Genomic DNA, 26,635 nt, shown 5'->3' on the forward strand with positions numbered 1-26,635 from the left:
TGTTATGGTGCTCAAATTTTCACTAGCCAGAAGTGAGACTACTAAATGTTTTATCTGTATTCCATTATAACCTTTAAGTAAGATCAAGATTCTTATCTTATACAATGTTTTTAAAAGAACACTAAGGCATTTTCCTAGTTCGAAGTGGATTATCCAAATTTTTCCTCTTGAAAAAAAAAGTTGCCTTATTTTTTTTCTAGCTGCATCATAAAAGAAGGGAACAAATAGGAAAAAATGAAGTGAGACAGCAAAGACATTAAAATTTCCTTCAGCCAGTATTTTCTCTTCTTTTCCACACTGAGACAAACAAACCTAGCATCAAGTTAAAAAGAAAAAAAATCTAAGAGGAACTTTATTTTTTTTAAATAAAATCCTTGGGGTGCCTGGGTGGCTCAGTTGTTAAGCATCTGCCTTCGGCTCAGATCATGATCCCAGGGTCCTGGGATCAAGTCCCACATGGGGCTCCCTGCTCAGTGGGGAGCCTGCCTCTTCCTCTCCCACTTCCCTGCTTGTGCTCCCTCTCTCACTATGTCTCTCTCTGTCAAATAAATAAATAAAATCTTTTTTAAAAATTTAAATAAAATTTTAAAATCCTTAATATAAAGGCACCAGGTTGGCTCAGTCAGTTAAGCATCAGCCTCTTGATTTTGGCTCAGGTCATGATCTCAGGGCCCTGGATGGAGCCCTACATCTGGCTTCCCTCTCAGTGCAGAGTCGGATCGCCGCCTCCCTCTGCTCACACTCCCGACCTTGTGCTGGCTCTCACTCATGCGTGCGCGCTCTCCCTCTCTCTAAAATAAATAAAATACTTTAAAAAAGAAAAAAACCCTTAATATAGTTCCAAGTTTCACTCTGGGGGAAAAAAAAAAGAACTAGAAAAATAAAGGATGAAACATGTTAGTGGGGGAAAAAAATGACACCTTGTTGTATAAGAGAGTTAGTAAATTCTGAGAGGCTACAAAATGACACCTTGTTACACAAGGGAGTAAATTCTCAGAGGCTACAAACTCTCGGGCTGGTGAGAAATAAAAGCATAATTCAAACCATTAAAAGTGAGTACTATAGGCTTCCCTTTGAAGTGAAACTCTTGGCCTCATAAATGATGATCAAGTTTGTCTGAGTTTCAGACATATTTCATTAACAAACTCATCATAACGGGCTCTTTGGGCCAGTCCACTTAAAAATATGCATTGTAATGAACACCGTACTGCAATAAAACAAGGCCATTTCTTAAAAACCCGAAGGCCCAATTAGATTATGTAAATTTGAATTAAATATATACATAAATCAGTCAATACCCAAGGCTCCTGGCAAAATGCCAGCCAGCAGTCTTTGGCATAAGAAACATTAGAAATGCCATCTTAGAGGGATATGCGCCTTTTTTCTCTAATGCCAAAACACATCAGACTGAACGCTATAAACTAGTCACCCTGCAGACGCTCCTGTGAGCAAGGAAGCCACCCAATGCAGCTACACTCAGAGGGTTGTCTTCACCTTTTCTATTGGCAAGAAATACTACTCATTTGGGCACTTGTGGCTCAGTTATGAACATTCTTGCGTTCAGAGTTTGCAAAAAAAGTAAAAAACCAAATCTAATAAAAGCTGTAACTTAATAAAGAGAAATTAAGGAGTCAATCCCATTTTCAATTGCATCCAAAACTGTAAGATACCTAGGAATAAACCTAACCAAAGAGGCAAAGAATCTTTACTTAGAAAGCTATAAAGTACTCATGAAAGAAATTGAGGAAGACACAAAGAAATGGAAAAATGGTCCATGCTCCTGGATTGCAAGAACAAATATTGTGAAAATGTCTATGCTACCTAAAGCAATCTACACATTTAATGCAATCCCTATCAATCCCTATCATCCATTTTTTTTTTTTCAAAGAAATGGAACAAATAATCCTAAAATTTATATGGAACCAGAAAAGACCTCAAATAGCCAAAGGAATATTGAAAAAGAAAGCCAAAGTTGGTGGCATCACAATTCCGGACTTCAAGCTCTATTACAAAGCTGTCATCATCAAGACAGTATGGTACTGGCACAAAAACAGACACATAGATCAATGGAACAGAATAGAGAACCCAAAAATAGACCCTCAACTCTATGGTCAACTAATCTTCGACAAAGCAGGAAAGAATGTCCAATGGAAAAAAGACAGCCTCTTCAACAAATGGTGCTGGGAAAATTGGACAGCCACATACAGAAAAATGAAACTGGACCATTTCCTTACACCACACACGAAAACAGACTCAAAATGGATGAAGGACCTCAATGTGAGAAAGGAATCCATCAAAATCCTTGAGGAGAACACAGGCAGCAACCTCTTCAACCTCAGCCGCAGCAACTTCTTCCTAGGAACATTGCCAAAGGCAAGGGAAGCAAGGGCAAAAATGAACTATTGGGATTTCATCAAGATCAAAAGCTTTTGCTTTTGAAAACCAAAAGACAACTTGACAGAATGGGAGAAGATATTTGTAAACAACATATCAGATAAAAGGCTAGTATCCAAAATCTATAAAGAGCTTAGCAAACTCAACACACAAAGAACAAATAATCCAATCAAGAAATGGGCAGAGGACAGGAACAGACATTTCTGCAAAGAAGACATCCAGATGGCCAACAGACACATTAAAAAATGCTCCACGTCACTCGGCATCAGGGAAATACAAATCAAAACCACAATGAGATACCACCTCACACCAGTCAGAATGGCTAAAATTAACAAGTCAGGAAATGACAGATGCTGGCCAGGATGCGGAGAAAGGGGAACCCTCCTACACTGTTGGTGGGAATGCAAGCTGGTGCAGCCACTCTGGGAAACAGCATGGAGGTTCCTCAAAAAGTTGAAAACAGAGCTACCCTATGACCCAGCAATCGCACTACTGGGTATTTACCCTAAAGATACAAACGTAGTGATCCAAAGGGGCACGTGCACCCGAATGTTTATAGCAGCAATGTCCACAATAGCCAAACTATGGAAAGAACCTAGATGCCCATCAACAGATGAATGGATAAAAAAGATGTGGTATAGATATACAATGGAATACTATGCAGCCATCAAAAGAAATGAAATCTTGCCATTTGCAACGACATGGATGGAACTAGAGGGTATCATGCTTAGCGAAATAAGTCAATCGGAGAAAGACAACTCTATCATATAATATGAAAAAGACAACTATCATATGATCTCTGTGATATGAGGAAATGGAGATGCAACATGGGGGGTATGGGGGTAGGAGAAGAATAAATGAAACAAGATGGGATCCTGAGGGAGAAAAACCATAAGTGATTCTTAATCTCACAAAACAAACTGAGGGTTGCCGGGGGGAGGGGGTTCGGGAGAGGGGGGTGGAGTTATGGACATTGGGGAGGGTATGTGCTTGAGTGCTGTGAAGTGTGTAAACCTGGTGATTCACAGACCTGTACCCCTGGGGCTAATAATACATTATATGTTTATAAAATAAAAATTTTTTTTTAAAGCTGCTACTTAACTACAAAATTACACAGAGTACAGATAATTATCTGGTTAGTGCTCTCAAATTATCAACAATGGAGTTTATTATGGTGCTAGTTCCCCTTCACAGTGAGAAAAAATTAACACTGGAAACAGATCTGGGGATCTTAGGTCCCCCTACAAAATTTCGTTATTAGCCATTCCTGCATGGGCTTCTTCAATATGGAAAACTATACAGGAATTAAATTTGGATAGCACTTTGGGAAAGCGCACTTGAATTCCTCAAGTCTTTCAGGGAGGAACTGGTGGGGACTGCTGTTTTGCGGGTATATTCTACGAAGAAACTGCAAACATCTGTGCTTCTCATTTGCAAAGACATAACACATGAAACCTGAACTACTGGTTCTAAATATAGACTCTCTGGAGATCTGTTCAGATAATCCTAATAGCAAACAGGATGGCCTTTATTTGTAGAAGCATCCAGAGGGATCTTGTTATGACATAAAAAGATAAGAAAACACATTTAAAAAATGGAGAAAATTGCCAACGCTTAGAAAAGAAATACATCTGACTTAAATAATCAGTGTATCCAGAAAAAACAGGAAAAGTTTAATATTATCTTATGTCATGTCTATTTTCCCATCCTTGTCTCTTAATGACAAAATACAGAAAATCATTTTACACTATACATCATGAAGCCTGTCACACCATATATTCAGTGATGACAAACATGGCAGGGGTCTTCACTCACTTTGCAAAGCCCATTATGTCAAGCAGGAAACACCCTATGGTCAGGACACAAGCTCAGGCTGTCAAACCAGGAGAACTTCTAAGGGATATGACCTTTTAATGGAAAAATGCTATTTTCCTAGTACCTGATATGGAGAAAACATGAAAGAAAATCAAAATTAAAATTTCCCACTAATATTAGTTAAAACTCTCTCTCTAAACTCTTTTCTCTCCATACTCAGGAAAATATTGATAAATATTGGCTCTAATTTTCTGAGAGACAAATGAATCCAAGATTAGTTTTAAAGCTAAAAACCTCATAGTCTGCTCATGAGATTTCCTTAAAATAGGTCGCTCTTTCACACACACATCAATCTAATACCTGAAACTGTTGGGTTGGTTATACATCTTTACTGATCTCCTAAGGGACACAGTTCTGAAGCTACTACAATAAAATTAATTATTTGTACAGAATCCTAGCAAAATGAAGTCTCTGTGTGTATATTCATTTTTAATCTAATCTAAACATAAGTAGGAAAGGTAACAAAATTTGAAGAAATAAAATAAATAAAATAAGAATTTGAAGAAATAAAATAAAATTGAAGAAATAAAATAACAATAAAAGACAGGGTGTTATTAAGATATATTTTTAAAATAATGCCACAGTGCACCAGAAAACAAAGCACATAATATATTCCAGGCACTTAGATTTCCTCTGTTTATGAGATTACAAGAAACCATGTTTTAGAGTCTGTCTGATCCACTCTGTTGACTTAAATAATGGGGGAGGGCTTCCAGAGTCCACTAAACGTACAGTTACGCCCAAAGCTCAGAAAACCAACAGACTGTACTACTACCTTTGTTGCTTACGTACGTCAATGTTCAGCCCCAAAGTAGTATTCTTTTTTTTTTTTTTTTAAGATTTTATTTATTTATTTGACAGAGAGAGAGATCACAAGTAGGCAGAGAGTCAGGCAGAGAGAGAAGGGGAAGCAGGCTCCCTGCAGAGCAGAGAGCCCGATGCGGGGCTCGATCCCAGGACACTGAGATCATGACCCGAGCCGAAGGCAGCGGCCTAATCCACTGAGCCACCCAGGTGCCCCCCCAAAGTAGTATTCTTTCGGGGGGATGCTGACAATGAACTAATTCTCTCAAACAGAAGATTATATTTTTTCCCCTGATGTTCCTGGGGTGACATCAAATACAAAAGTACTATTAAGCATCATTTTCCATTTTTACTAAAATTTAAACACCATAATTTAAATTCTGATAAGAACCTATAAACAAGAACAACAAAAAGAAAACAACGGTATTTCCCAAGCCATGATTATTGCCTTCTTTCTACCCGACCCAGGTGAACATTCCCCAAAACTATCAGCATAATTCAAACACTCTGAACTAGTAAAGATGAGTGTCCATCCACATCTTCATATCCTTTTCTCTTGATTTTTGGAAAGAAAATGCCAGAACAGATCACCCAGAATGATAGTTAAGGTCAAAATACTGCTATGCTAGGAAATATACAAAAAAGAAGACACAACAATCTGATCATACAAATAATGTTCCTTGTCACTGAAGCCTTTGCATTAGTCTATGCAAACAAAAATAATATGTCAATTACAAAAGTAAACACATCCTCATTAATAAAATGAGTATCTTCATCTAACAGCTAGCAAGGGGCAGAGATCATAAAAAGCATTTTTGCAAATTCTGCATTCATTCTCATCACAGTGCTCACTGCACACACAAGGCCTCTCTGCACCCCAGGGGATGAGTATCTTCCACTTAAATAACTGTTCCTTTAGTTAGGAGTTCCTTTACTATAGTTAGGAGTAGCTTCCACTGAAATAACTGTTCACACCTATGGCCAGATCCTGAGCCCCCCCCCCCACCCCCGAGCTCTTCTTTCTCTAACACCTTAAACTCTCGCAATGCAACCCCACTCCTCTTGGATCTGTCACTCCCTCAGTCCCACTACAGACCTTACTAGCCCCCAACTCAACAAGTTATTTAGGTAAACCTCCTACCCTCCATGTTTCCTGAGACCATTAACTGGCTCCTTTCTTCAGTTCCATATCAATTCCACCAGAGACCATAAGGTCCATTAATGGCTTTCTTATTCTATTTTCCACTCCCTTGCTTCCTTGTCATTCTGCTGTACATCCCAACAAAGCTCCCAGGGCTGGCAGATTCCATCTGACTGTCTTCTCCACTCATACACTTTGGGCTTCCAAGCACTATTAGCAAAATTAAAAATAGAAGGCACAGCCCTACAGGCCGGTCCTCCACAATCCAGAAGGTGTCCCCATGAACCTCTCTTTAGAACCCAGATTTCAATGGGTGGAGGAAGGAATTAAAGGTGTAGAGCAGATGAAGGGAGTTGATGAGTTTACATTATGTTCAAAGAAGCTTGGAGAAAAGGAAAGAAGAGATGGAAAAGGCTGGTTATGCAAGGGAGCCAAAACAAAGTGGGATCCTGCTGAGGTTTAAAAGGGTTGGTAACTGGGGCAAGTTTGGAGGCAAGGAGAAGATAAAGATGTCCAGGATTCCTCCCAAAGTGGAAAGAAATGGACAGGATCCATTGCTTCACATTTTATGAAAATAATATACTTGCTTCAGTAATACGAGTTAATTAAAAAGGGTTTATTTCGGAGCAAGGAGAAGATAAAGATGTCCAGGATTCCTCCCAAAGTGGAAAGAAATGGACAGGATCCATTGCTTCACATTTTATGAAAATAATATACTTGCTTCAGTAATACGAGTTAATTAAAAAGGGTTTATTTCCAGTGCAACCCATGGTTTAACTTCTTGCATAGTAAAAGCCCAAACTCTGAAATCAGACAGCCTGGCTTTGACTTCCAGCTCTACAGCTTCCTACCCATGTTATTTCCTAGACAAGTTATCACATCTTTCTGTGCCTCAGTTTCCTCATAAAATGGGGATATAATTATAATACCTATGTAATAAGGTGGTGTGAAAATGAAAGGCATTAATACACAGAACATACTTGGAATGGTGACCAGCGCATAATAAGCACTATATGGAATGTTAGCTATTCTTCTGGCTAAAAACTTAAAATGCTAGTTAGATGTTCTCATTTTTAGTCCACAATATAGTGGACTTCCCTGACCCCCATATTCCCAACCTAATTTCTATTAGCCTTCTGGATCCCCGTGGACACATCTCCCCTGGCTCTTCCTCTCCCTCCTCCCTGTTAAACACCTGGGTTAAGTAAGTCTCTTCTACTTGCAAGCTTGGGTTTATATTCTCACAATATTTATCACGAGGTATTATAATTTTCATTGATACATCTGTCTTCCCCCTCCCCCAAACTGAATTGTGAGTTCTTCCACGATGGAAGCCATTTTTTCTAATTTAAGTTCAGGGGGTTTAAGAGTAAGTGATGTATGTAAATCAGTAGAACACTATACTAGATGGTTAACAATGAATGTCAAAATAAATGAATAAATCAGCTATTCTAGTCTAGAGGATTGTTTTATGCAAGAGAGCAAACAAGTTCATCTACTAACTTAATGTCTATCATTTATAAAATGTGCTACAGTCAAACTCTTAAGTTAAAAAATATAACTACCCCAAGTCCTTGAAGAGCACTGTGCTCCAAAGAATTACCACACACAAATTTCTGCAATGCTTCTAAATTCAGAATATACAAGCACATTACTCAAACAGCTTAAACACATATTACTCAAACAACTAAGTCTTTCCAAAATAAATCTGATAATGGTTTAAAAGAAGTAAAACCGTTACATACTTTGTAAAGTAAAACATACAACTCCCAACCACACAACTTTTCATAAACCATAGTTCATTCTATTACCAGAAATTGATACTTCACCCATACTGGTGATCAGAAACTGACTAGTGTCCATTGTTTTCTCTCTCTACATAAAGCTCGAAAAACCCCTAGAGGCAGCAAAATTCAAACAATTCAAAACATGAACGGTTTGATTGTGTGCTGTAATTTTCGTACCCGAACTTTTTGTTTAAGCTAACTTTTTAAGCACATCTTTTCAACATATATATGTAAAAAAAAGTACCGAAGCCAAGCTGCTTTTTTTTCCCAGTAAGTCAGAAAGATTTATTATACTTACATTACTGACCAACAACAGAATCCCTACTGACAAGTTAACTGTATGGTAGAGTATATATCCTAGATCATCATACTAGGGACAGGAAAAAAAGAGAACTTACAAAAATCCCATGTTCCAACTACTAAGAAAATAGAAGCCTCACAAGTACTATATAGCTCAAAACTGAAATTCAATTGGGGATGTAATATTTTCAGAAAATTTTGAAACAATAAACAAAAAGAGGGAAAGAGGAAGAGATCTGCAAGAGGGAAAAGTTGGGAGGAGAAAATGAATTTATGTAAAGATTAAAATTTATGCACTGTTTTATAAGGGTCCTTTATAAATTCAAATTCTTTCTAAAAATTGGGAGATACAAAAATTAAATAATGCATATGTAACCTGATTTACTTACAAAGTTACATTTAGCATTAAATTTAAAGCACCGTTTGTTCACAGTTAACAACATACTTATGGTTTGTTGCTGTTTTTAAGTAGGCTCTGTGCCCAGCTTGAACTCACCACCCTGAGATCAAGCCTGGAGCTGAGATCAGGAGTCAAAAACTTAACCGACTGAGCCACCCACACAACCCAATTTACTTATTTTCTAATGGCAACTAAGGTTATAAACACATCATTTTTTTAAAAGATTTTATTTTTTTTATTTGATAGAGCAAGCACAAGTAGACAGAGCAGCAAGCAGAGGGAGAGAAGAAGCAGGCTCCCTGCTGAGCAGAGAGCCGGATGCGGGGCTCGATCCCAGGACCTGGAGATCATGACCTGAGCCAAAGGCACAGGCTTAATGCACTGAGCCACCCAGGCACGCCTCGCATCATTTTTTTGTTGTTGTTTTTTTAAGTATCGGGGCACCTGGGTGGCTCAGTGGGTTAAGCCTCTGCCTTCGGCTCAGGTCATGATCTCAGGGTCCTGGGATCGATCCCGCATCGGGCTCTCTGCTCAGCAGGAAACCTGCTTCTCCTTCTCTCCTTGCCTGTCTCTCTGCCTACTTGCGATCTCTCTGTCAAATAAATAAATATAATCTTTAAAAAAAATTTTTTAAAAAGGAGCAATACCTGATTTTTATTAGCCCATGAAAAATAGACAAAACTCTTGACAGAAGAAACTATCAACAGGAAAGCAAAAGGGAAATTAAAAATTGGGTCTTCTTGTTTTCCACATAGTGCTAGGAGATACAGAAATCACTAAATTTCAGTATTTTTAAAAAGTCACTAAATAAAAGCAAACACATTTTACTTGGAAATCTAAAATCTGGAGTCTTCTTCTAACTATAAGACCTTGGGTCAAGTAATTTAACTCCTCTCTAAATGAGGGAGAAGAGTCTTAGATCTCTTCCAGATCTAAAAAGTCTAGACATTTTCTTCTATTTATTCTTTATTAAACGAATTTTAGGCGCTGCTTCCCCCAACAACTCCTCTCATTAGGGTGGTGCCATGGTTACGTGGCTCCAAGTGCGGCTACAGAGATCAAAGTCAAGGATCTGTGCCCTGGCTCTGCCTCCTAGTGGCCGGATGACCCCAGCTCCCCAAGCCCATTTCCTCGTCTATAAAACACAGCAGTGATAACAGTACCTATCTTCTTAAGGTTACTTTAATTCAAATTTTGATCCACTGAGCAGGGTGCCTGATGCCAGGCTTGATCCCAGGACCCTGAGATCATGACCTGAGCTGAAGGCAGGCACTCAACCCACTAAGCCACCCAGGGGCCAAGAAATACCTTTTAGATTCTAAATGTCTGAAAAAAGTTTTGCTTTTCTTGAGGAATAGAACTCTACTGTAGCCTGATCCCCAACCTCCCCAAGCAAAGTTCAGAACTTCGAACATTTTTTTCTTTGCTCTAGCCAGTAGGATTCTTAGTAGCAAATTATGCATTAGTTTAATAACTATATACTTACATTCTAATTTATGCTTGTTTTAATCTTCTTCTATTTCTTGCATATACTCTAGGAAGGATACATGAACTGGGTAGTAAGCACGAGAAAAACAAACAAAGTTCTGTCCTTTGCTGTAACTGAGGTACATTAGTTACATTAGAGGGCTTTCCCAAACCAAAAATCTAACTATATTTCATATTCTGAAATGAAAAACATTTTTTAAAGATTTTATTTTTAAGTAATCACTACACTCATTGTGGGGCTCAAACTTACCATCTCCAAACCAAGAGTCATAAACATTTTAAAGATCTTTCCAGAGGTTCCTAGCAGGCTCCCTCAGTCAGAAGAGCATGCAACTCTTGAACTCAATTCTCAAAGAGAAGGAATTTGGGGTAATAATTTTTAAATGGTTGCTAAAATGTTCCAGACAAATTCCAATATGGCTAAAATTCATTATAGGACCCAAATAATTTCTAAAAATTGTGGTAAGATTTTATTGTGAAACTGCGTGTATCCGTCACTTAGACTGAGCAAGATCATTCACATCCATCCCTTTTTAATGGCAAGATGCATCACAGCTTTGCTAACTCATTCTCTTTCTACCCCAGTGCAGGGCATCTTAAGACATTGTGAAGACAGACAGAACCTTCTTCTTCATGGCCCCATTTACCAGATAACGAATTTTTGCCCCTAGAGATTAAGACCACTGAAGTAACAGTGGCAAATGGGGAGTGGAACCTCTTCAAAATCTGGCTGAGAAGGCAAGCACTGTGGCTTCTCAGGTCCCTCAGGATAACACAAATGTTGGTTAGATGCTATTTCTCCTCTGTCGGTCAGGTACCCTAATTACCTGCATTCTCTCTCCTCCTACCAATGACATGAAGTTTCAGTGACTGGGACAAAATTGCACTTTGTGTTCTCAAAGCCGGTATGACAAATTTCAGAGATGTTCCAGCTTTTACAACATCTGCTATTCTTCCTGTTACGTCTGTGTCCTTTCCTAAAAGATGTTGCTAGAAAACTGCTATGTAAGAAATATGTAATTCTTATTTATCCCTCTCTTCAGAAAATGACATACATAAAAATCAGAGGCTTTCCTCATTTCATTTTCACTCGGCAAGCCCAAGATCGGACTCCCAAAAAATACCTTTTTAAGGAAGGGATTATTTCCCAGACATAGTCTACCAATTTAGTATGTCTAGATTAGCAGTACTCTTTTTTTTAATTTTAGGGCCCCTTTACACCCTTAAAAATTATTGAAGCCTCCATGGTAGGCAGCTTTCTAAGCTGGCCCCAAATGAGCCCAAATTCTGCTGCTGATGCCTTTGTGTATCCCCAACCCCTTGGAGTATGGGCTGCACCAAGTGATCTGCTTCTAACAGAACACTGCAAAAAAGATGGGATGGGGCACCCGGGTGGCTCAGTGGGTTAAAGCCTCTGCCTTTGGCTCAGGTCATGATCCCAGAGTCCTGGGATCAAGCCCCGCATCGGGCTCTCTGCTCGGCAGGAATCCTGCTTCTCCCTCTCTCTCTGCCTGCGTCTCTGCCTACTTGTGATCTCTATCTGTCAAATAAATAAATAAAATCTTTAAAAAAAAAAAAAAAAAGATGGGATAGCACTTCTGTAATTAGGTTACAACGGCTGTGACTTCTGTCCAACACTCCTTTCTTGACCTTTGAACAACATGGCTTTGAACTGAGTGGATCCACTTACACAAGGATTTTTGTTTGTTTTGAAGAGTTGACAGCAAAAACACATGGCATTTGTTTACAAGTGCCCACTCGTCTCCACAGGACTGACTCTTAGGTACCTGGTACAGGGATCACACCTGCTGCCCTTTAAGTACTGGGAGGCCATCAGCAGCTCCTGGGAGCCCCCATGTGCTAAGTGGCTGGTGGGCAGGATGCTGGGCTGACGTAGAGGAATGTGCCCAGGGGAAGGGTATGCACTGAGCAGGGGAGCCCCACTCCCCACCCCAGTCCTCCCTGCTGTGGAACAGTGTGGCTGTGGACCTGGGGCCCCTTCCAGGTATCAATCCCTGCACGGTGTGGTACCCCAGTCTGGAGGTCTCCCAGAAGCCAGCACGTTAATGTGCAGCTGAAGCTACCAATGGCCATGGGCTAGTGGTATCCCTGCAGGCAGATGGGGCTGTCTGGGAGCCCTTGTCGCATCAGGCTGCCCTGCAGCTGCCCCTGCTGAGCCAAGGCCATCAGTGGCTGCAGAACATTGCTATTCCCCAGCCGAGGCACCTCACTCCTGTCCAGGCCTGGCCCACATATATGCAGAGTTTTTCTCAATAAATAAGCGTATGGTACTGTAAATGTGTTTTCTTTTCCCTATAATTTTCTTTTCTCTAGCTTATTTTATTCTGAAAATACAGCATATAATACACATAACATATAAAATACACGTCAATCAACTGCTTATATTTTCAGTGAGGCTTCCAGTCAACAGGTAGGCTACTAGTCGTTAAGTTTTGGGGGAGGCAAAATTATTAGGGGGAGGGGCAGGGCTAGGCACGTAGCCCACAGGGTTTTCAAAGGTCCACAGTACACTCTCTAGCTTTTTTTTTTTTTTCCTTAAGATTTTATTTATTCGTTTGAGAGAGAAGCAGATCCCCTTGTGGGCCCAGAAGGGAATCTGCTACTCTCCCTCTGCCCTTCCTCCCAATCACGCATGCACACTTGCTGTCTCTCTCTGGAATAAATCTTTTTTTTTTAAAGATCTTATTTATTTATTTGAGAGAAAGAGAGAGAGTGTGCATGAACAGGAGGCTGGGGGCAGAGGGAGAGGGAGAAGCAGGCTCTCCGCTGAGCCAGCCGGGGCCAACGCGGGGCTCAATCCCAGGAAGGACCCTAGGATCATGGCCTGAGCTGAGCTGACGGCAGATGCCCAACTGACTGAACCACCCAGGCGCCCCTGGAATAAATCTTTTTAAAAAAATAAAATGGAAAATAAAAAATAAAACCCACTTTGCAAAGAATGAAAATTATGTAACACTAAACATGTTGTTGACTTTGTTTTATTTGCTATTGAAAAATTTTGTCTTCCACAGTTTACAACATTATATAATCAAAGGAGCCTTTTTTTTTTAATATGGATAATCATTTGCTTTGTATGTTTGTAACTTTGTATGACACATTAAAAATTATAGCACTTGTTTACACTTGCGTTTTTATCAGGAGGTTCCAAGTCATCATAAGATCTGAAAATAGTAAGAAGAAAGAGCTTATATAAATGAATAGGTTCTGGGGTAGGAAAAATTTTTGGATTCCAATTACTAGGCAATGTGCTCAGCAATTTATGTACATTATTACATTTAATCCTTTTTTTTTTTTAAGATTTTATTTATTTATTTGACAGAGATCACAAGTAGACGGAGAGGCAGGCAGAGAGAGAGAGGGAAGCAGGCTTCTTGCTGAGCAGAGAGCCCGATGTGAGACTCGATCCCAGGACCCTGAGATCATGACCTGAGCCGAAGGCAGCGGCTTAACCCACTGAGCCACCCAGGCGCCCCTACATTTAATCCTAAACATAGGTATGCAAGGAAGGATTTTTACAGGTAAATTCTCAGAGCCTAGTTTCTTCCTTTCTTTCTGCCTAAAATAATGTCTGACACATAATAAGCATGAAATATCCGCTGAAAAAAGAAAGTTACTGGTGAGGTATTCAAACATCAATTTGTCAGATTCTGGGGCCAGTATTCTTAACTACCACACGATAACGCCTCACGTTAAAATACAAAGTAGAGATGAAAGCAGAAGCAGGTGATCGTAAGTTACATAGAGGCAGTCAAGAACAACGGGATCTGTCTCAACTCAGAGAATTCCTCAAGATTCAGCTCAAAGAAAAAAAAGCACTCATTCTGGGAGACTAAAGAATGAGAGAGAAAGAGAAAGAGAAGATACTCATTATATTTGCATATTAATAAGCAGGACTGATATACCATTTTCTGAATGGTTTACTCATGTAGAGATATATTTATCCTATCCAAAGGAGGAATCGTAAATATATTACTTCATCTGAGTTTCATTTCACAGCAAAACAATTAGTACAAACTCATGAAGATATTCCATTTTTTTGGTTACTCTGCTAATGAAAACAAGTAACAATTCCAAATATGAAAAGTTGGGTCCACATAAATCAGTTAAGTTGTGGCTCCTGATCTGGATTAATTTTACATAAAGGGTACATAAGTAAAAGTTAAGCTACAGGAGAAAAGCATCCATTTGCTTTTCTCATCTACCTCAGGACAAAATCGAGTCAGTTCTAGAGCACAGACCATCCTGTGGGATAGACTTAAGCATTCACTGTTTCAACATAACTCCAGCGTAAGAAAGTTCTGTGATTTGGGTTCTTACACCATGAGCTTTTCATTCTGTTTTTCAAATACGAACATTAACCATCTTTCAGAATCATCAAGGGCAAACAGCTCTTCCAAGAGGTCCAGACCACAAAGTTGGCACACACATACTTTTCAAAGACGTCCGTGTCCTGTTGTTTCTATCACTGTGTGTAGTGCTGAAAGCTGTATTCATGGCACATACTGACAGTCACCAGATAGACTGAACAGCTCCGAACTGATACCTCAATGCCCCAAACTAAAAGTATTAAAGCTGGTTCTTACTTTCCAGCCACAATTAATGTCCACACTACTTGACACAAGTGCAAAAGAGTAAGCAGCCCTTCAATGTACGACTGTCCCTAAAAATATTTTACCACTCAACAGATTTCCAAATCTTGAAAAGCAATCGACAGTAACAGATTTTCTGCTGTTAATATCTTCCTTAACTAATCAAATAAGGAAGTCAAGCAAAGTTAGCTGAAAACTGGAAGTAATACTCTTAAATTATTTTAAACTTAAGTTCATCAATTCCCAGTTAACACTGGAAAATTACGTAACTTCCCTGTGCTTCAGTTTCCACATCTCTGAAACACAGATAACAGTATACACGTCGTAGTGCTGGGGTAGGATTAAATGAGGCAATAAACAGAAAACAGTGGCTGGCACGTGAGCTAAAAACAACCCTGATAAACTATTTTATATAACACAGAACCATTCCATCTGAAGCTAATACCACCAGTTGAGATTGTTAATTAGTTTTTCAGCTCAAGCAAAAAAACTTGCTGTTAACTTATTTACCTAAAGCAAATCTTGCTTTAAAATCCTTGTAACAGCATCACTGCATCCGCTCAATTAACTCTGCTGATACCACTATGTCTACAAGCCAGCTGTACTTAGAAACAGGAGATTTCTTATTCCTTTTTAAAAGAGTTATTTCGGGGCGCCTGGGTGGCTCAGTCATTAAGTGCCTGCCTTCCGCTCAGGTCAGGATCCCAGGGTCCTGGAATCAAGCCCCGCATCAGGCTCCCTGCTCTGTGGGAAGCCTGCTTCTCCCTCTCCCATTCCCTCTGCTGTGTTCCCTCTCTCGCCGTGTCTCTGTCAAATAAATAAAATCTTTATAAATAAATATCTAGACAGACAGACAGATAGGTAGACAGGGGAGTTATTTCACCCGGCACTAGAGAAAAGATTCGGTAGACCATCCGCAGTCATGCCTGGAGAAGACAAGGAAGTCGGAAGAGAGGAGATGGCCGGGTCAAGGTCATTGCTTTCTGCCGGCCATGAGAAACAGGACAGAAGGAGACTGCTGGCTAACTCCTATCTCCTGGGTGACAACTTCATTACAAAACAAGGAGTCCCCGAACTCACAAGTTCCAGAGTTGAGTTCTGAATCAGAATGGAAATTCCCATAATGCTGAAACATTCGGGTGGGGCTTCAAACCACCACAAAACGGTACCTTCATCAGGACACTGGACGCATTTATTCATGTCTGTGCGGGAGCACAAGGAAAAGTGAGTTAACACAACAGATGACTTTCAATCACCTGTGAGACGCTTGTCTTGGAACAAACTAACAATGCAGTGGCACAAGCCGGGGCCGGGCATAACAAATCACCCGCCTGCCGTCCCACACAGTAGGGCAGGAGTGGCAGGAATCCCCTCACTACTGAACTACTTCCTGATTTTAAATATTTTTTCCTCCTTTAAAGTAATGAAGTTACCAAGTATATAAAAGACACTCATAAATTACCTCTACATAACTGCCAAATTCGTTTCGACTCTCTTCTCCCAGCTAACACGTTAACTTCCCCACTACCCCACCGAAAGCATCTTCCGTTTCAGTTTTTATCTTCCTAACTTGAAGGAGGTTCTGTCTTTGCAGCGGAGAATCTTCACCAGGGCTCAAACATTTGTTCACAGCCCTAAGCGATTGCCTATTCATACTTTTGACCATTCATCTACTGAGATACTTGTCATTTGTTTTGGATGTCTAAGAGTGTTTACCATATTAAGAAAAAATTAAACTCTATCATATAGGCTGCTAGTATTTTCTCCACATATTACATAGTTTATTTATATCTGTAGATTCTTTTGGCAGGTAGAACCTTACATATTTTTACACAATTAAATCTATCAAATCTTACTATGAGTTGTGTGTCATGTCAGAAAGGCTTTCCATTTCTAAAACTAAAGTAAAATTATTCCTACTTTCGTCCTAGTACTTTTCTGAGTTTTTCTTTAAACATTTAAATCTTTAATCGCTCCAGAGTTCATTTTTGTGTATGGCATAAGGAATGATCCTGACACACAATCTCTTTTTTCAAACAGCCAACTGTCCTAAATACCACCGGGCCCTCCACCTAATGAATCTCAATCATTCCAGGCCCCTAAACCCTGGTTTCATGCTGACAGGTAACTTTCATGTCTGCATGAAAGTGATCACTTTTCAAAGCATATTGTTCAAGGGGCTATGTATTCTGCTTCTAGCATCCCCAACACCTGCTAGAATGAACATAAAAAGAAAGGTGGGCTAGGAGTATCAAATTTGACTACAATGCCAAAATATAACCATTAAGCCACCAGAGCAATTTAATATGCATGTTTACACCTGTCATATGCATTAAAATTACCATCTGAACTGCTGTCTATGGGCAGCCCTTCAAGATATGTTCTTTTACTCTGGCAAGGCAGTGAAAACTGTGCAAGACAGCCATATTTATTAACTGAGAGCTAACTACACCTTAACAGGTTGGCAAACAAGAACAACACGAGGAGTTGAAATTCACACATAATCCAAGTATCAAATATCAAACTCTTCCCTTATTTATAACACCTTTTAAGTAGACTACTTAACCAAGTTTTCTCTGTCAGTGGCAAACAGTGTTTTTAGAGGACAGTGCTTAGATTAAGAATAGGAAAGGGAAGCCTAGAAAACAATAATTTTCAGGAGGTGCCCAGGACTGTTCAGGGGAAAATACACTTTAGCCAGCAGAAAAGGTATGTCCTGACCATTAGCATAATTAATTCATTTTCTTGGCCTTGACCAAGGAAGAGTCATTAAGCAACTCTTCTGATTATAATTTGGCTTCTCCTAAAGCACGATTGCGTACTGCTGAATGGCCAAGTATTCTCGTCTACCATGCAAGTACATTTCTTATGACAGGTTCACACAAACAAGCATTGTTTCTATTTCTGTCCGATCCTGTATTTGGTTAGCAACAGTCAGTTCCCTTGAACTCAGTTATCTGCAAGTATGGTAATCAAATTGAGTTTCTGAGAAGCAGGCCTGCCAATGAGCCTGCCAACGTAGTAACACCCTTTGAGGGGCCGCCTGAGTAGTCCCCTAGTCTTCTTGAGCAAGACCACCTTCTCTCTCTCCACCTCCGATAGGACGTACCAACAAACAGAATTTCAAACCCAGTGCAGCCTCATATTTATTCTGAAAAAACTTCTTACTGCCAATTCTCCCTCACTAACGTGAACACAGATATACTTTGTTCCTCAACCAAAAGTTCAGAGAAGGAATATTGACAGAAGATTGACTAAATGATATGCACTACCTCTACCCTTCTGAATAGTCCAAAATCTCTTCCTCTTTTAGCTCAGACTCAGTTTCGAATGGTCCTCACCTCTCCACCCAGAAGGGCCTTTATTTGAGGTCCCCTGGGTGCTCCGTTTGGCCTACAGAGAGAGGTGCTATGAAATCCGCTGGTGCACCCACAGCGCACTGCAGTGCGGCCGGTGCTCATTCCACACGGTGCGAGCCTGTTCGTAGAGCCTCTGAGGAGAAACTTCCTTCTAATCTTAGTGTCAAGGAACTGCGCTTTCCTTAAAACAAAAGTGTGTTTGCTTTTAAATGTTATGGGCATAAACTTATTTGCACCATCTAATATGAAGTTTAGAGAAGTATTTATGCTCCACTGAAAGCAAATATTTGATTTTTATATTGGGCCTTTGATTTTATTTTACATCTTTTTTTGTATTTCTTGCTAGTTTATGAATCTTTAAAAACCACCTTAAATTTGGTGAGGACAGGACAAAATGAAACAAATGGACAGTCTGCATAATGCATCATAAGAACAATTTTCTTTTTAAATTTAAGGGGTCAGGAAAAAAGTGTCACACGAGAAGTCAAAGGAGAGGAAGGATTTGGAGAATAGGATGTATGGATTGAAAAATCAAATCCAGCCAACTCTCAATTAACTGGGAAAAGAAGGAAGGGAAATTAAGAAAAGGTGTACAGAGAAAAGATGAGGAAATACCCAAATAATTGATTTACGTAAATTAGACAAATGAAATTAGACAAATTAAAAAAATGACTGTGTAAACTTAACCAAACTTACTGTATAGTTAATGTTATGTATGATACTTAGAAATGTTTATTGTTCCACAGGCATCACTCAACACTGTAAAAATGACAAAGAAAACATAAAAACTATTTGATAAAAATGGCCAAAAGGATACTACCTGGAAAAACAAACAGACTGTTAACGTGAGTTGTGTCTTATCTGAGCCCTTCCCCGCCCCTCAAGTATTAGGAAAAACCCTACGCATTGCAAAAATCTGAGACTACTGACCTCTCTGCTTTCTAAACAACCCAGCGTCATCTACATAGATGTTTAAACGCCACAACAAGCATGATCATGTTCTTGCTGGGTAGCCTCTCTCCTTCAAGGCCGCTGTCATCACTCCTAGGCACCAAGAGACTACAATGTTGTCACTGCTGTATGTCAACTTCGGTTCACACAGAACACTACTGAGCCATCTCCACTCAGAAGTTAAGTTATATTCCTTATGGTCAGCTTCTTTATATTTCTTTTTCCCCCTGTCTCAGAGAACCCTGTGTTTGCTCACAAGTTAGAACTCAGTTCAATCCAGCACTGGAAAGATTTTAGGTTGAGTTCCATCAAGTATGTTACATCTAAATAAATTCCTATACTGTCCAAACAGCATTATCTTTCCATTCCTCCCTTACTTTCCCCTCCCAAATATCTGATCAAAAAAATTAAACTAAGAGCATAGAGTAAAAATTTACGCTCACTCTACTTTCTCTGTGCTAAAAGGAACATTCTATACAAGGGTAAGGTATGACTGTGCTCTCTAAGATCACAGTGCCACTGACCAGTCCCTACCCAGATTGCAACTGTCCCCTCTCTCTGACGGAACAGCTAATAGATGGCTAGAAAAACGTAGCATCTGACTACCAAGATGATAAATACAGCTAGCATTTACAGACGACCATACAGGGGTCAAGGAGAGATCACTTAAAACAGGTAGATGTTTCTGCTGATCATTTTTTACTCTTTCAAAAATGCACTATTTCTTTTAAACAATGTGTTAGTCTGCATACAAGCTGGTTCCAGATTAGTAAGATTTAGCTGTCACCGAAGCCCTGCTAAGTGCGAGGGAAGTTAGCTACAGACCCAGGGAAAGAGGGCAAATGTGTAACAGTCACAGACAAGAGAACCTTGGCACATGGGATACCCCATAAAAGCAAGCACCACGGCCGTTGTCACAAACTCAGAAGACTGCCTTACAGAAAGTAAACACTCAGAAATCTATGCTACGAATAAAATTGCTAAATGAAATAAATTATTCTTTTAAGATTTTATTCATTCATTTGAGAGAGAGAGACAGAGCACAAGCAGGGGGAGCAGGAGAGGGAGAAGCAGACTCCCCACCGAGCCGGGAGCCCGATGCAGACTCGGGCCGAAGGCACATGCTTAATCATCTGAGCCACCCAGGCGCGCCACGAAATAAATTATTCTGCAGAATACTACAAAGAGGCGAAGTAACTAGCCCACTGGCCCACAGCCAGGAAACGGCAAAGCCAAGACTCCAACGCGGATCTGGCCGGTCCAGAGACAGAGCTCTGCTCCCTTCCCTCGTGCTTCCCACGGTGGGAAATCTGCCAAGGACGGCGGAGAGAGCAGATACACCTGCTGGATCTCCCTAGAAAGTCAATTTTACTCAAAGTTTCATAATTTTAAATATTTGATCTATAAAACGAACACCAATGCATTAGGAAAGAGAATAAATAATTCATAATTACTAATTTTAGATTAAATGGGCCATGACTTTTTTTCATTTAGTGATAAGCCCGGGCTCTCTCAGGGATACGAATTCACTCTCGTCTTGCACTAGACCTGCGCTAACAGAAGAAAACGGGAAAATCAAATTCCCGTCCGTCAGCACTTGCTGACCGCCCCCGCAGCGGGCAGTGGCCGTCCGCTGAAACGGAGGCCAAGACAGGCTCCCAAGCACGCAGGGGCTGCGGGGGAGGCAGCAGCGGAGGCCGGGGCGGCCCCGGCGCTGGGGAGGCGGGGGGCGTCGGCTCCGGCACTCCGGTCCCGCCCGCCGGGCACCGTCCGAGGGCTCGCGGGCACCGCGGCCGCAGAAGCCCAGTCCCTAAGGGCCGCCCCCGGGAGGCCCGGCCAGCACCCCGTGAACCAGCCGAATCGGCCCCAAGCCTTCGGGGGTGCCCAGGAGCGGGCTGGACCTCGCTCCGCGGCTCGGAGAGCCCCAGTTCTTCCTGGGTGGGTGAGGACTCCACATACAAGCTCTCGGGGGCTGTCCTGACTGGTCCACTCCGTTAAGCCGTGGGAAGAAACGCTGCCACCCCCGCGCGCCAGCAGACCAGGCCCCCGCCACCGGGGGACGCGAGGGCTGGCACGTGCGCGTTCCCGGACCCGCGCAGCCCGGGGCGCCCGGTGCTCTTCCGCTCCACGCAACAGCCCGGGGCGCCCGGTGCTCTTCCGCTCCACGCAACACCCGTCCGGCGGGCGGAACGCTCAGCTGAGGAAGCAGCGCGGTCGGCCCGCTGGCTCCACCGCCTCCGCCGCCAAATTGCGAAGACCGTTAAGCGTTGGTGCGGCTTCTCAGGTGATGCTTTTGCCTTTGCTTTATCTTCTTAGGGAGCTGACACAGGCCAGTGTTTAAGATGCTGTTTGGTGTAAGAGATGTAAAATTAATTCTGTAAAAGCAGGAAACAAGTAATAAACACATCCTTGTTAAAACATAGGAAGCATGTGTTAAACGTCATGGATAAAAGGCAATCCTTAACCTCACAGAGCTCAGGCTATTCCGAAAAAAGGCAACAAGTTCACCAGTAATTCAAAGTGCTACCTTAGATGGCTGAGTAGGATGTACAGAAACAGAGAAAAAGGACTCTGGCTTGGACTCTGAAAGTCTGGGGAAACGGGAAGGCGATAAGGAAGCTGAAGAGTTCCCGGCCCGTGACCCAATCGCTTCTCTCATCCCTAAACTACTTCTCAATAGACAGGTAAGAATTATTAGAAGGAATAAGGGGAAGGTATTCATGGAAAAAGTATTTAAATTATAAATTTTCAGGAAAATCACAAATATTCTGAAAGGCTAGAACCAGTGCAATACAGCAAAACAAAACAAAACAAAACAAAAAAAACATTGTTTTACATCTGAAAAATATACAGAAAAAAAAAATTTTAGAAGATGCCCAACTTACAGTGAAAGTATGAAAATGAAAATATGTTGATAAATATTTTTAAACTATCAACATAGCAAAAATTTAAAAGCTTGTGGGGAAACTGACACTATTAAATACTACAGATAAAATACATACTGTAGGTAAAAATATACAATGGCAACATATCCAAAATTTTTAAAGCTGTAATTTTTTTAATCCTACAATTCTTATTCCTAAGAATTTATATTTAAAAAGAAAATTACAGGGATGCCTGGCTGGCTCAGTGAGTGGAACACGCACCTCAAACTTGAGGCTGTGAGTTTGAGCACCATGTTGGGTATAGAGAATATTTAAAATCTTTAAAAAAAAAAAAAAATCACTATAGATGGATGCTTATAACTATGGGAAAAAACGTAACATCAAAAGGGATCAAGTAAATTAGCTGGTCCACCTATACAATAAAATACTGTGTAACCACTGAAAAAGGATGAGGTAGGATGTGGAAGGCTATTTATTAACAACTGTTAGATTAAAAAAAAAAAGGCCGGGGCACCTGGGTGGCTCAGTCGGTTGACCATTCAACTCTTGGTTTAGGCTCAGGTTGTGATCTGAGATCATGGGATCGAGCCCCAAGTGTCGGGGCTCCCTATTCAGCGGGGAGTCTTCTCTCTTTTCCTCTAACAACCTACCCTCACCCCTGCCCCCGGTCTCTCTCAAATAAATAAACTCTTCGGAAAAAAAAAAAAAAGAAAAGAAAAGAAAAGGGAAGGTTATGTTAGGTTTGAAGAACTGAAACCTGCAGCCATGTCAGTATTTTCCAGTTTTATAAGACAAGGTAGAAATTGCCCCTCTGCTGACTTCACTGGGCCTCCCTGTTCAACTTAAGAATCACCCTTTGAGGGGCGCCTGGGAGGCTCAGTGGGTTGAGCCTCTGCCTTCCGCTCAGGTCATGATCTCAGGGTCCTGGGATCCAGCCACCAGGGAGCCTGCTTCCCCCTCTCTCTCTGCCTGCCTCTCTGCCTACTTGTGATCTCTCTCTGTCAAATAAATAAATGAAATAAAATAAAATAAAAGAATCACCCTTGATCAGCTATGGCCACACTGAGTCATAATTCAACAATTAATTTATCATTTGTTATTTATGCCCCTAGAAATTATTCAACTAAATACACCTTAAAAAAAAAAAAAAAGTAAAGAAAAAAAAAGTTAGCCTTCATATTACCCAAAGGTTATACCTAGCAAACAAACAAAAAAACCTGTTTATTTCACTGACCTGAACAAATCCTAAATAGGGAGGGAGGCTTGCAAAAATTTAAGAAAAAGAGGAAGGGGTGGATTACGTCACAGATGTACACTAGGATTTCTTTTCAAAATTATGTGCACATACGTGAGGGGTAAGGCACATCCAGGATGACGCTCTGTGCACCGGGGGGTATGTGCACATACTCACAAGCACATTCCAGAAAGGGGCTCAATAAGTGACCCAATATCATACTGGTCCTTGTAGCATCACATCACTGATAAGACAAGATTCCAGCATCATGAGCCAGCCACGGTGCCTGACACCACAGTCTAAGTCCCTGAACTCACAATATGATTTCCTACAGCAATACTCGTTAAATTATTGATTCGTCCTCCCAGGCTGTAGTGATGTTTACACTGTCTCTCATAACATCAAAGGATTTTCACCAATTCCTTTCTAACTGACTGGCATGGTATATGAGTGTATATGTATCAGTCTCCCTGAACAGCATTCTTGGCTGACTGCGTGAGAAAGCACCAGGAGAATGGGGGGAGTGGCTCTCAGCAAGGCAGTGGAAAGAAAAATGCTTCAGACACAATAGCATAACAACTACTCAGGGTGACACTGGGCAAGACTAAACAAGGTATATGCAACTGAGAACACCAATACTATGAAATGACTGACTTATCAGAAACAATAATCAACGGCCACATTTCCTCAACTGAAAGCTACACCCCTGGTTCAACAGCAGCTTGGTACGGGGTAAAGGGATGGTAGACAAATGCATGGAACTTACCTGTACATCAATTTTAAGTCACAACTCATTAAACATTAAAATATTTTATTTATTTACTTATTTACATTTTCTTCCAAGATTTTATTTAAATTCAAGTTAGTTAACATGTAATGTAGTTTTACTTTCAGGAGTAGAATTTAGTGGTTCACCACTTACCTACAACACCCAGCGCTCATCACAAGTGCCCTCCCTGAAGGGGGAACCCTCCTACACTGTTGGTGGGAATGCAAGCTGGTACAGCCCCTCTGGAAAACAGTGTGGAGGTTCCTCAAAACGTTGAAAATAGAGCTACCCTACCACCCAGCAACCGCACTACTGGGTATTTACCCTAAAGATACAAAGGTAGTGATCTGAAGGGGCACATGCACCTGAATGTTTACAGCAGCAATGTCCACAATAGCCAAACTATGGAAAGAACCTAGATGTCCATCCACAGATGAACGGATAAAGAAGACGTGGTGTAGATATACAATGGAATACCATGCAGCCATCAAAAAACCCGGAAATCTTGCCATTTGCAACGATGTGGATGGAACTAGAGGGTATTATGCTGAGCAAAATAAGTCAATCAAAGAAAGACAATTATCATATGATCTCTCTGATATGAGAAAATATGAAACAAGATGGGATTGGGAGGGAGACAAACCATGAGACTCTTAATCTCAGGAAACAAACTAAGGGTTGCTGGGGGGTGAGGGAAGGGATAGGCTTGCTGGGTTATGGATATTGGGTTATGTTATGGTGAGTGCTGTGAAGTGTGTAAGCCTGATGATTCACAGACCCATACCCCTGAGGCTAATAATATATTTTATATTAACTTAAAAAAAAAGTGCCCTCCTGGGGCGCCTGGGTGGCTCAGTGGGTTAAGCCTCTGCTTTCGGCTCAGGTCATGATCTCGGGGTCCTGGGATCGAGCCCCACATCGGGCTCTCTGCTCAGCAGGGAGCCTGCTTCCTCCTCCCTCTCTCTGCCTGCCTCTCTGACTACTTATGATCTCTGTCTGTCAAATAAATAAATAAAATCTTAAAAAAAAAAAAAAGTGCCCTCCTTAATGCCAATCACTCATTTAGCCCACTCCCCCCACTCATCTCCACTCCAGCAACCCTGTTTGTTCTCTAAAGTCAAGAGTTTCTTATGGTTCACTTACCTCTCTGTAAAATATTTTAAAGACATGCTAATCAAGATAATATGTAACAATATAAGTCCTAATTTCCTATGTAGAAAACTGGGTCATGAAAACATATAAAATAAACGATGCCCCAAATACAATTTATCTGAATATTAACATCTGCAAATAGTTTGTTTTAATTTCTTAACAGAAATCCAAAATGTTCAGGATTTATGGGATACCAGATTCAGCAATCTGTACAGTTTCGAAATAAGGGTTTTTTTTTTAAATATTTCATTTATTATTTTAGAGAGAGAGAGCAGGGGTAGGAGCTGAGGGAGAGGGACAAGCAGACTCAGCACTGGGCACAGAACCTGATGTTCAACTGACTGAGCCACCCAGGCACCCTGTGAAATATTTTTAATAATCAACATCTGGAGATAACCTGAAAGTCAGTAACAGACGCAGTAATCGGTTGTCCATCTCTCCAAACAGCAAGACAGAGATGAATATACAGTTGGCGCTAGACCACACAACTGTGTAAGTGCACTAAGGATAAACTCGGAAATAACAGTTGCTACATACTTCGTCATCCAAGTGACTTGAGACAGAATTTAATGGTTAAGAGCATGATAATTCTCTTAATTGCCTACCGCCCCATCAAAACCAGTCAGAGACCTAGTGCGCCACTGGGCTCAGTGTGCTCACTTCCGAGCAGTTTTCTCACATGGAAGAGGAGCAGGACAAGTGCACACGCCTCGTGGGTCACCGGAAAGAGGAATGTGAAAACGCACACAAAGCATTCTGTAACCGGTACAAACACTCGGTAAATGTTCTTTGTTACTGTCACTGGAATTAATACACTTGGTGGAGGGTGTGAAAATCTCTTCCACAGATTGTGCCTGTGTATCTGGCCATTAAAAAGGACAAAGATCATAAAAAACAGCCTTATAATAAAATCATCTTCAGCTAAATCTTACTCTCCGCACCAGACAGACCAAACTTGCGTTCCTTGACAGTGCGGTGTTTTCACTAGTTTCAAGGGTAACGTATGAACATTTGCAGTCCAACTTCCTACTTGGCCTTGGACTGATTAACTTTCATTCATCCCTCATGTCTCAGTGTAAACATCACTTCCTTAAGGAGCCCTTCCCAAATCCTCTTGTCCAGATGAGGTGTCCCATAAGGTATCTTTTGCTTATGGCCGTATCTTCCTCAGAGCACTCTGGATTTCCCATGTTTTACTCAGTTAAGTAAGAACAGCGTTATTTAATGTAGGACTTACCCAACAGATTGTAAGCTTTGAAGGCTAAAGCTGTATCCATCTTACTCACTATTTTATTTCCAGTCGTTGGGTACATGGCAAGGAATAAAAGACACTCTATAAATATTTACTGAATTAAGTGAATGCAGAAGGACCAGTCCGGTTGGTTAATAAGAATCCAATTCGTGCTCACATTGAAAAACTACTGCAGTTCCTGATAAGCACTGTCCTTGTTCATTCACATTCTAATAATATGTTTCAAGTTTAAAA

At 40.8% G+C, this 26,635-nt stretch overlaps 1 protein-coding gene across 1 annotated transcript in view; it reads right to left on the bottom strand.

The window, feature by feature from the left end:
* LOC111150678 (POU class 2 homeobox 1) overlaps positions 1-26,635 on the bottom strand; it is a 199,318-nt gene that overhangs the window by 134,156 nt on the left and 38,527 nt on the right. The window lies entirely within an intron of this gene.

This window comes from Enhydra lutris, unplaced genomic scaffold, assembly GCF_002288905.1.
Source record: "Enhydra lutris kenyoni isolate GAN:26980312 unplaced genomic scaffold, ASM228890v2 scaffoldscaffold24, whole genome shotgun sequence".
NCBI lineage: Eukaryota > Metazoa > Chordata > Mammalia > Carnivora > Mustelidae > Enhydra > Enhydra lutris.